The sequence below is a fragment of the Nansenia antarctica genome, assembly GCF_963989245.1.
Source record: "Nansenia antarctica genome assembly, chromosome: 11".
NCBI lineage: Eukaryota > Metazoa > Chordata > Actinopteri > Argentiniformes > Microstomatidae > Nansenia > Nansenia antarctica.
In genome coordinates, this window is record NC_137681.1 from 18,734,073 (window position 1) to 18,745,139 (window position 11,067).

Consider the following 11,067-nt stretch of genomic DNA (forward strand, 5'->3'; position numbering starts at 1 on the left):
CTGATTATTTCACAGTGCTGATTTCTGAGGAAAAGAAAACCATAATGTCACTACCTGTGGGTGTGTGTGTGTGTGTGTGTGTGTGTGTGTGTGTGTGTGTGTGTGTGTGTGTGTATTGTGCTTGGCTGGCTATGACTCACAGATAGGAGATACAGGCTGGCGTTTTCCACGCCTAGTTTCCTTCCTCCCCTAGCGTGGACCAGGACTAGAAGACTTCAACAGCTGCCGCCTCCTGAACCCGCTTCCCCTTTTTATGCAACCACACGTGTATCGCTACCACAACAAGTTCCCCAAACACAGTCTCCCCCCCGCCTCCCGCCCCCCACCCCCACCCAAAGCAGTGGTAGCATTAGAAGTGTCAGTGCTGGCAGGCTGACAGCACAGAGACAGACAGAAGTAGTGTTTCACTTCGCCCTCAGGCTCTCTGGTCCTCTGACTTTGTGGTATCCCAGGGGAGGCCGGTGGAGGTAGAAATCGGAGGACAGGCTCATTGTAATGCATGGCATGGAATGAGGGATGGTATCAAACAGGGATACAGTGAACACTGAAACAGTGATTCTATTGTTCCTAATTGCGTCTATGAACTTGGCCTGCTCAAGTGGTGTCAAAAATTGCCATTTTTACACTGTGGAAAATGTGGTTATGTGAAACGGGCATACACTCGCATGCAAATCACATATCGCACATACGCACGCACGCTCTCACACACACACACACGCACGCACTCACACACACACACGCACGCACACACACACACACACACACACACACACACACATACACACACACACACACACACACACACACACACACACACTCTCATCACTCACCTCACCTCACATCACAACACATTTCCTGCCTGTGTACCGTAACCTGCAGGGGGCCCCAGTATACACACACTAGACTGCACACACACACACACACACACACACACACACACACTCACACATCACACAAGCATTGCGTGACTGAGGCTTCACACCTTCCTCTCTCTCAGTCGGGCCGGAACATGAAGAAGCCCACACACCTACACCCGCAGTAGTGAGAAGTAGAGAAGTTGAGTGTAAAGTGTAGTAGTGTGTGGCATCACAACCTCCTAACCTGCAGACACACACACACACACACACACACACACACACATATACACACACACCGGCAGGAACACACAAATACACACAGACACAGACACATACACACACACACACACATACACACACAGACAGACACACACACAGACACACACACACACACACAGACACACACACACAGACACACACACACAGACACACACACACACACACACACACACACACACACACCTTCTACTGCCCTGTGCTAGTGCCTCGCTGGTTCACACATCCTGCCTACCTCTGTCTAAATCAACATGACACCACCCACAGGAAACACTGAAGCACAACAGTCTGGCGTTTGGTTGAAAGGCCTCTCTGATGATGGAGGTGTCGTCTCTGAAAAAGTGTCGTTCGCCAACGCAACAAGACACGACACTCCCACTCCTCCAGTCGTGTTCCTTTCCACCTGTGACCAAATCGACACGTTGAAAAGCCACATCTTGTGACGGGGCCCTCTGCCAACCGGGCGCCAAGCACCATGTTGCTGGTGGAGTATTCTTCTAGAGTACTTTCCTCCATTTTGGATCTGTTGGAGTGAGTGGGCAGTTGCCTATTGACACTCTGCTGGTGCCTATCCCTGCTGCCCACGGCCCTCCGGGTTCACCGAGCTCTCCACCAGATCCAAGATGGAGGATGATGTGGGTGTAGTTTCCTACAAGACCCTCTGTGGTGCACCAGCACCACAACACTTCCCATCCTAATTGAGCTGTAACCAGGGCAGGCCTGTGTGACAGCGTGCCACCCTGTGCCAATGTGTGTGTGTGTGTGTGTGTGTGTGTGTGTGTGTGTGTGTGCGTGCGTGTGTGCGTGCGTGCTTGTTTGCCTCTGTGCCTCTGTGTGTATACCAGCATGTGTGTGTGAGAGTGTGTGTGTGTGTATGTGTGTGTGTGTGTGTGTGTCTGTGTGTTCCCAAGGCAACCACTCAATAAAAGGCCATTTATGCTCGTGTGGCATGTCCAATCGCCAGGCCTGGCAGGCAAAGGGAGAGTGCACTCATACACTTGTACAGGACCTGGTGCAGCAGCATAGTTAAAGAGAGTGCACTTAACCTGCAGTTTGGAGTGGACTGTGTAATGACAGTCTCTGTATGGAGGATGGTCCTCCACTCACTTTGAGTGGACACTTTATCTATTTTGAGAGTTTTCCTGGAAGTGCATATAGATAGAGAGAGATAGAGAGAGAGACAGAGACAGAGACAGAGACAGAGACAGAGACAGAGACAGAGACAAAGAAAGAGAAGGACATACAGAGAGAGAGAGAGAGAGAGACAGAGACAGAGTGGGACATACACAGAGACAGAGACAGCGACAGAGACAGAGACAGAGACAGAGACAGAGACAGAGACAGAGGCAGAGGGGGACATACACAGAGACAGAGACAGAGGCAGAGGGGGACATACACAGGGACAGAGACAGAGACAGAGACAGACACAAGGAAGAAGTGTCACAGAAAGAGAAAGAGAAACAGGGACAGAGGAGCCTTTTGATTGGTTGCTATTGCCTGCTGTCTCATCATGTGCCAGTTGAGATCTGCAGTGAGAAGACTGAGGAAGTAGAAACAGATTGAAACGTACATCGCTTCAGCATACACCCCACTGTTTCTCCAGCATAGTGTGTGTGCGTGTGTGTGTGTGTGTGTGTGTGTGTGTGTATGTGTGTGTATGTGAGTGTGTGTGTCTGTGTGTGTGTGTGTATATGTGAGTGTGTGTGTGTGTGTGTGTGTGTGTGTGTCTGTGTGTCATAAATCAGGGTGTGTGAGTTGGGGGCTGATCTGAGAGCAGGGAACAGGCTGGAATAGTTTTAGGGAGGGAGGGGGCGTCAGCGAGGGAGGAGGGGAGGGGAGAAGCGGGGGGAGGAGATTCTCCGGCTGCCAGGGATCAGTTGCAGGATTGTAAACACAGCGCGCCCCCCAAACCCCCAACCCCCACCCACCACCCCCAAATCCCCCGCAACCCCACGCCCCCCACCCCCCCCCCCCCTACCCCCCCCGCCCCTTCTTTCCAAACTGCCTCTTTTCAAATGGTCGAGCTATGGGTGTGCTCCTGCCCCCCCCTCACCCCCCCCCCCCCCCCCCTCTCTCTCTCTTTCCCCTCCGTGTTTCCTGTTGGGCTGGCTAGACTCCTTTGACAGATTTACAACTTTGGGGTCAAAGTTTTCCGACGGCAGCAAATAAATCTTACACCACCCCCCCGCTACCCCCCGCTACCCCCCCACCTGATAAAAAGACACACACTCTGCCGCCCTCCCCGTAGCCTTTCATGTCTAATGCTCAACCAACCCTTTGGAGAAAGGAGATGTGTGTGTGTGTGTGTGTGTGTGTGTGTGTGTGTCTGTGTGTGTGTGTGTGTGTGTCTGTGTGTCTGTGTGTGTGTGTGTGTGTGTGTGTGTGTCTGTGTGTGTGGGTGTGTGTGTGGGTGGGTGGGTTTGGGTGGGTGTGTGAGCCATGCCTTGCAGTTTTGTGGTTAGGAGAAAGAATGCAGGACATTGTTCTTGAACCATAAAGACAGGCGGTTCATGTTTCAATCGTTCAGGGGTTGATGATTTTTTCCCTCCCCCCCTTCCTCCCTCCCTCCCCCCTCCATCCCTCCTCCCCTCCATCCCTCCTCCCCTCCTTCCCTCTACCATCTGATCTTTATGTTTTGGTCCCAGTGTGATACTCAGTCTTCTCCTCCCCCAGATGGGGAAGAGGAACGGGAGTATGCTTCATTCCAACAGCATGCCATCATCTGTCTCTTCTACTCTCACTCTCTCTCTCTCTCTCGCTCTCTGTTCTCTCTCTCTCTCTCTGTTCTCTCTTTCACTCTGTCTCTCTCTCTCTCTGTTCCTCTGCTCTCTCTCTGTTCCTCTGCTCTCTCTCTCAGCCTCTCAGTCTCTCTCTTCTGTGTTGTGTATTTGCCTCTACACTATCTCTTGTATCTGTGTCAGACATGCGTAGCTCTGTGGGGGAGATAGAGGGAAGAGGAGAGGAGAGGAGAGGAGAGGAAGAGTGCTATTATTAGGGGTGGCTACATGTGGTTTGAAACCATTCCTCATTCCATCCCATCCATTACAATGAGCTCGTCCTCCCATTTCTACCTCCACCCAGCCTCCCCTGACTGTAAGTGTATCCAGCTCATGTGTGCCCTCCTGTCCTAACCCATGCTGTTTAACAGAGTAAAGAGAGAAGCTAGTGGAGGTAGACCCACAGCCTGACCCCAACACATTCCTCCAGGGAGACTCCCACTCAGATACATGAAGACGTAAAGAAAGTGCTCTTCACTCAGATACATAAAGACATAAAGAAAGTGCTCTTCACTCAGATGCATAAAGACATAAAGAAAGTACTCTTCATTGTCGTCAACGTTACCAAGCGCAATACATACTGTCTGTTTTACGTCTGACAGCAAACGACTGATGCGTTCACTCATATGCACAGACATGATTCTGTACAGGACATCACAGACATGACTCTGTACAGGACATCACAGACATCACAGACATGACTCTGTACAGGACATTACATTTACATTTACATGTTTGGCATGTAGCAGACGCCTTATTCCAAAGCGACTTACAATCAGTACATTTGACTAAGCAAGTGAATCATCAATCCACCAGTCGTAGCAGGAAGTGTAGTCTAGCTCAGGCCCGGGGCCATTGGCAGTCTCAGTGACAGAAGGAATCACAGACGTGACTCTATACAGGACATCACAGACATCACAGACATGACTCTATACAGGACATCACAGACATCACAGGTTTTAGGTTGGGGGTTGAAAGGGAACAAGAACATAAAGATGTTTCAAAAGTATACCTACATGTCTAAAATGGAGGCAAGCATGAACATGCATGAATGTGTGCATGCACACACGCACACGCACACACACACACACACACACACACACACACACACTCCCGTGTAGTGGGATCAATAGACATGATAGATTGGCTCTGGTGTTGGCAGCCTGTCCTGATCGATGGCGGCTTGGCTTCATCACAATCATTCACAAAGCGTGGGGAAACGTGTGTCTTTAACGGAGGCTTGCGGTCTGGACTGTTTCTGTGTGTGTTCGTGTTCTAGCTGAGGATGTGTACTGTATGTAGGCCAACAATCCAGGGGAGGCTGGTGGAGGTGCAGCGTTTGATGCCACTCCTAATCCCATGCATTACAATGAGCCCATCCCTCCGATTTCTACCTCCACCAGCAGCATCCCCCGGTGTCATCATCTACTGTAAATATGTTCTTTTCATGGATTCCTACGACATGTTGTAGTTCAACTTCTCTCTGGTGCAGTAACTGCACATTTGTATTCACTGTATAGATCGTAGATTTTGCAGAAAATGAATTTGTCTTTTATAAAAATGTATGCACTTTTTTATGTGTATAATAATAATGATAATAATAATATATGCCATTTAGCTGACGCTTTTATCCAAAGCGACTGAAATTGCAGTGAGTGCATACATTTTTCAGTGTCCACATCTCTATGATGTATCTACGAGCAACACAACCAACGCCTCTCCAGAATGACAGGCTGGCCAGTGTTGATGCTGGTTCAGTGTGTGTCTGTGCTCTAGCTGTGGGCTTTACTGGTCGTATGTATGTATGGATGTTCATTTATAATATTCACTAACTGTAAACATGGTTTATGTTTATGGTTTACTTCAGCTTACCTACGGAAATAATCTCTATCTATCAATCTCTCTCTCCATCTCAGGGGAGGCTGGTGAAGGCAGGAATGGGAGGACAGGCTCATTGTAATGCATGCAACGGAATCAGTCTGTTTGATACTGTTCCTTCAATGAGCCCATCCTCCACCAGCCTACATAAACATCTAAAATATTTCTAGTCTAACAGTACATTGCACACACACACACACACACACACACACACACACACACACACACACACACACACACACACACATTGAAGCCTCCCCTGATCTATCTATCTCTCTATCTCTCTATGAGTGACATACGCCACAGACAGCAATGACTCGTGCACGACTCCACCTCAGTGGAGATGTGTGATGTTAGGGGAGGATGTACGATGTTAGGGGAGGATGTACGCTCTTCATCAGAGTCAACAATCTGATCATGCAGCAGTGAGGAGGAGGAGGAGGACCCAGGCCGCTAACGCAAGATAGAGTCATGCTGTTCCTGCCTTAGGACACACTATCAGATGATCTCTACCACACACTATCACACCATCCTCTGCACTGCTAGCACTTCTCCTCAGATAGACTTGATGTATGTTTGTGGTTGTGTTTATATGGACTAAAATGTTGTGTATTTTAATTGGTCTTTCACGCAGCACTGTAATTGCCTTGGGGTACAATAACAGTTTAGTGAACTGAACTGAACTGAACTGAACTGAACTGAACTGAACTGAACTGAACTGAACTCAATTGAACTGAACTGAACTGAACTGAACTGAACTGAACTGAACTGAACTGAACTGACCCGACGGGTCCAAATGCTTTTCTGTTATGTGTTGTTGTGTCGTCTTGAGATGTACCTCTGCGTACACAAGCAACACTGCGTTGTGTTACTTTATCGACTGTATATTTTAATGTGTAACATCACCACATGAAGTACAGCACCTTCATTTGAAATGCGAGGATGCTCTCCTGCTTATCTTTAAACGATATGAGATGATCACATCTGTGGAAGATCCAACCACAATAACATCCATGCTAGTCCTACAGGACCAATCCCATGGCCTTGGGAAGAGAATGAACCTCTTATCCTGGGCAGAAATAGACATGATTATCCTCCTCCTAATAGAGGGGCACAAAGGCAGCTGCCAACCATGCTGCACCGCAGAGGGTTTAGAAATGCTCTTTGATAAAAAGGTCTGCTGCTAATGCTCCCTGCCTCTCTCTTTTCAGAGATTTCTTTTTTATTTCTTAAAAACATATAAGAAGCCGTACAGAACACTGTCTACAAGTACTTCCATCAACAATGCTCAACCCCCCCCCACACACACACACACACACACACACACCCCAGTCTCCCACCAGCGCCCCCCCACATCCTTCTTCCTTTGAGGAACTATTTCCAAACTACTCTTTACATGTCAGAGCAATGGAGAGTGAGATGAGGGAGAGAGAGCAGGAGAAGGGTGGGAAGAGGGGTGGGCAGAGAGAGGGTCCGAGAGAGAGAGAGGTGGGGGGGATATGTGGGGTTGAGAGAGAGAGAGAGAGATGGGGGGAGAGAGGGGGGGTTGAGAGAAAGAGAGAGAGAGAAAGAGAGAGAGAGAGAGAGATAGAAACAGAGATGGAGAGAGAGAGAGACTGAGGGAGGACAGGAGTGATAGACAGAGGAGAGAGATCGGGTGAAAGCTAAAAAGAGGAGGGTGGGAAGAGGTGTGTGTGTCTGCCTTCTCCCAGAGGTCTTATCTTGCTGGAAGTGGGGGAAGGAAACACGGTTCCAGTGGAGCGAGAGATTGGGATGAACAGATCAGGGGTAGGGGGGCTTAGGGGATTAACCAACGAACAAACCTGTTGTCCTCCTTTTCCTCCCTCTCTCATGCTCTCTCACTCTTTCTTGTACTTTCTCTCTCTCTCTCTCTTGGTCTCTCTCTCTCGTGCTCTCTCACTCTTTCTTGTGCTTTCTCTCTCTCTTGGTCTCTCTCTCTCGTGCTCTCTCTCTCGTGTTCTCTCTCACTCTCACTCTCTTTCACTCTCTCTCTCTCTCTCTCTCTCTCTCTCTCTCTCTCTCTCTCTCTCTCTCTCTATCTCTCTCTCTATCTCTCTCTCTCCTCTACCATGCTCCACTGCAGTACTTGATCAGAGTCCCCATACAACCTTTTGGGGTTATTATATTCTTTTTTTTTTGTCTTTTCTTAAGCTTGATGTTATTGGATTAGGGTTTGGTACATCGACTAGAGAATCCTCAATGTCCTCCCACCCCCACTACCCTTCCCCCCGTCCCCCCCCCCTCCTCCAAAACCCTCCTATCATTCAATGTCCTATGATGCTTTTTACCTCCAAAACCCTCTTCTCCTCTGGTGAAGTCCCTGGTACCTGACTCCCCCCACCCCCACCCTCCGCTGTCTGGTTTGGTTCTTGGTGGTCATCGTCCCCCTCCCTCCCTCTGTCAGTCCACTGGTGACCTGTTGGACATAACATCAGGCGACAGCCAGGCTTCACGCTTCGCCAGGCCCGTGTCTTCGGCTCTGAAAAAGTAGTAAAGGAAGGAGGCAGAGAGAGGGAGGGAGGGAGGGAGAGGGAGGGAGAGGGAGGGAGAGGAGGGAGGGAGGGAGGTAAGGAGGGAGGGAGGAGTTTGAAGGATAATGAGATGTGTTGATGGAGGGATGGCAGGTCCAAGAAGAGGGGGGGGTGGGAAGAGGGGGATGGAATGTTGAAAAAGTTACCTCCCCACCCCCCTCACCCATGGCTGTAGAGGTCACGCCTCACTGTGAGGCTTATCTTGACCTCTGTGAACAAAGTTTGAAGTTAGCGTTGCATGATTAGTTCTGTGGTCTGCTGCCGAGCCAAGCTGAGATGAGTGCATCGTGTGTGTGCTTGTGTGTGTGTGTGTGTGTGTGTATGTGTCTCTGTGTGTGTGGGTATGTGTGTGTGTGTGTGTGTGTGTGTACGTGTCTCTGTGTGTGTGGGTATGTGTGTGTGTGTGTGCGCGCGTGTGTGTGTGTGTGTGTGTGTGTATACGCGTGTGGTCTTGAAACTAGGGCACACTGTCTGTCTCGAGATATGAGCTCATCTTCCCTCAAATGATTCCCTGGAGGAGCTGGTTACCAGGATGTTGGGAGGAGGAATTCACCTCACCTGACTTTATCATGTGTTGTTCTCTTCTCTGTACACAGCTGTACACACGGGGGGGTTGGACACCCTTCCTCATTCCATTCCATGCATTACCCCGTCCCATGACCCCGACCTTCGATGTCTCCCTCCACCAGCCTCCCCTGCAGTGCAGCCTATGTGAAGTCTTTCAAGCCATCAAATGTTCATTTTCTAACAGGTTTGGTGCCTCCCTTTAGCCAAATGTATATACCATATACAGACCATAGAAAAACGTTTCATATTTCGGAGCGAATTTGGCCTTTACATTAAATCACATTCCATTCCATAACATTACTCAAACCATTACATTGTATTCATTCAAATGACAACATCTTTGTGACCCTTCATCTATTTGAGAGCAGAGCGTTGAGGCTTGTCGGGTTGTAGGGAAGGTACAACTCCAACTGTTGTCCACATCCGCCAGTCTCCCTCCTGCCTGTCAACGTCTGCCTTCCACCGTCCGGCACTTAACCTTAAACACAAAGTCAGAACACATCAGCGTCATAACGACGACGCTACAGCCTCATTTATTACACAGTCCAGCGGTACGGTAGCCTTGTAGGGAACCCGCCCTCATCTGCCTCTGCCATCTCGTCTGCCCGTCTGTCCGTCAGCCTGGACAGTGCCAGGCCTCCAACCCATTAGCATCATGTAGCGCCTGGCGCTAATCCAATCAGGACACTGCGACCTTAATCTCCCAGCAGCAGCAGCAGCAACAGGAACAGCAGGACCAAATCCCAAACCCCAAACCCGCACACATCTGTCCACCTCTGGAGCAGCCAATGGCACTTCGCTTCCTGCGTTCAAATTGGCATTAATAATCCCAAATCCACGCAGTCACAGGGGTGAGCCTTTTGGATTTGTATTGCAGAATAATAAGATAACCCTTGCAGACGGATTTACATGCAGGGGATATCCCAGGACGCCTCTAATCTCTCTGTGTGTGGATCCGTCATGGTGCTGGTGATTGGACTGTTAGCTCATCAACATAACATCGCTCCTCCTTTATCCCACCGCAACCCTATTCCACAACACACACACACACACACACACACACACACACACACACACACACTTTCCTTATCCCTGTCCTTGATGTCTATCCCATGATGGCCAAATGATGCTTAGAGTGTTGGAATGGTTCCCAAAGAATATGTCCTATGAATAGTGTGTGAAATGTCCACATGTTGACATGACTGAATGTGCCCGTGTGGTGGTGAGTCATTCAGAGTGTGTGTATGTGAACGGTGTGTGTGTGTGCTCTTGAGTAAACCATCACTCTGACATGATGTAGCGTGTCTGGTGAACCACCCTGCCTGAGCGACCAGGTTAACGAGGTGAATGCTGTGTGAACTGCAACGAGACCTCTGTGGAAACCTTCGCCTGATGCAACGACGGCGTGTTGCGTCACACCGTGAGTCAGAACGTGGGAAGCCTATAATTCATAACACAATGCGTTAACATGAATACGAGGCGTACGGCGGTGTAGTCGTCCTCCAAAGCCCCCCCCCCCCGAGGTATCTTCTCACATAATACATTCGAAAAAGGGCTAGAGAATGAGATAGAACTCCACATCAATCTGCTGCATTTGCTGAATGGACATTATTTATGAATCACTCTCTATTCTAACTCTGCCAAGTCCATGTACGAAAATAGACTGCAGGGGAGGCTGGTGGATGCACGGAACGGAACACGCGTTCCATGATTCCATTGCACCAGCCTCCCCTAATGTCACAGAATAGGAAGATCGTCGCATCTTCACATAAAGATTCACCACAAATGCATCCTTCCTACCCACTCCAGGCGTTCCTACTCAGCCATGCATGATTCTACCTCTCCTCTCCTCCATTCTACCTCTCCTCTCCTCTCCTCTCCTCTCCCCCCCCCCCCCCCCCCGGGTCCTGTCCTGTCCTGTTCCCTTCACAGCTTGACACTGTGATCAATAACCAATTAAAAAGGGAAACATCAGTGAGTGGTGCTTACTTAGTTCCCCTGGATGTTTTCACTGTGAGCCCGGGGCGTCTGTGGCCCTGGGGGGGGACCAGTAGGGTAGAGGACACGGAGGAAGGGACGGAGGTTACGGCAAGACTCCTAGATTGAGACCAGACAGAGGCTGGTGGAGGTAGACATCGGAGGACGGGGCTCATTGTAATG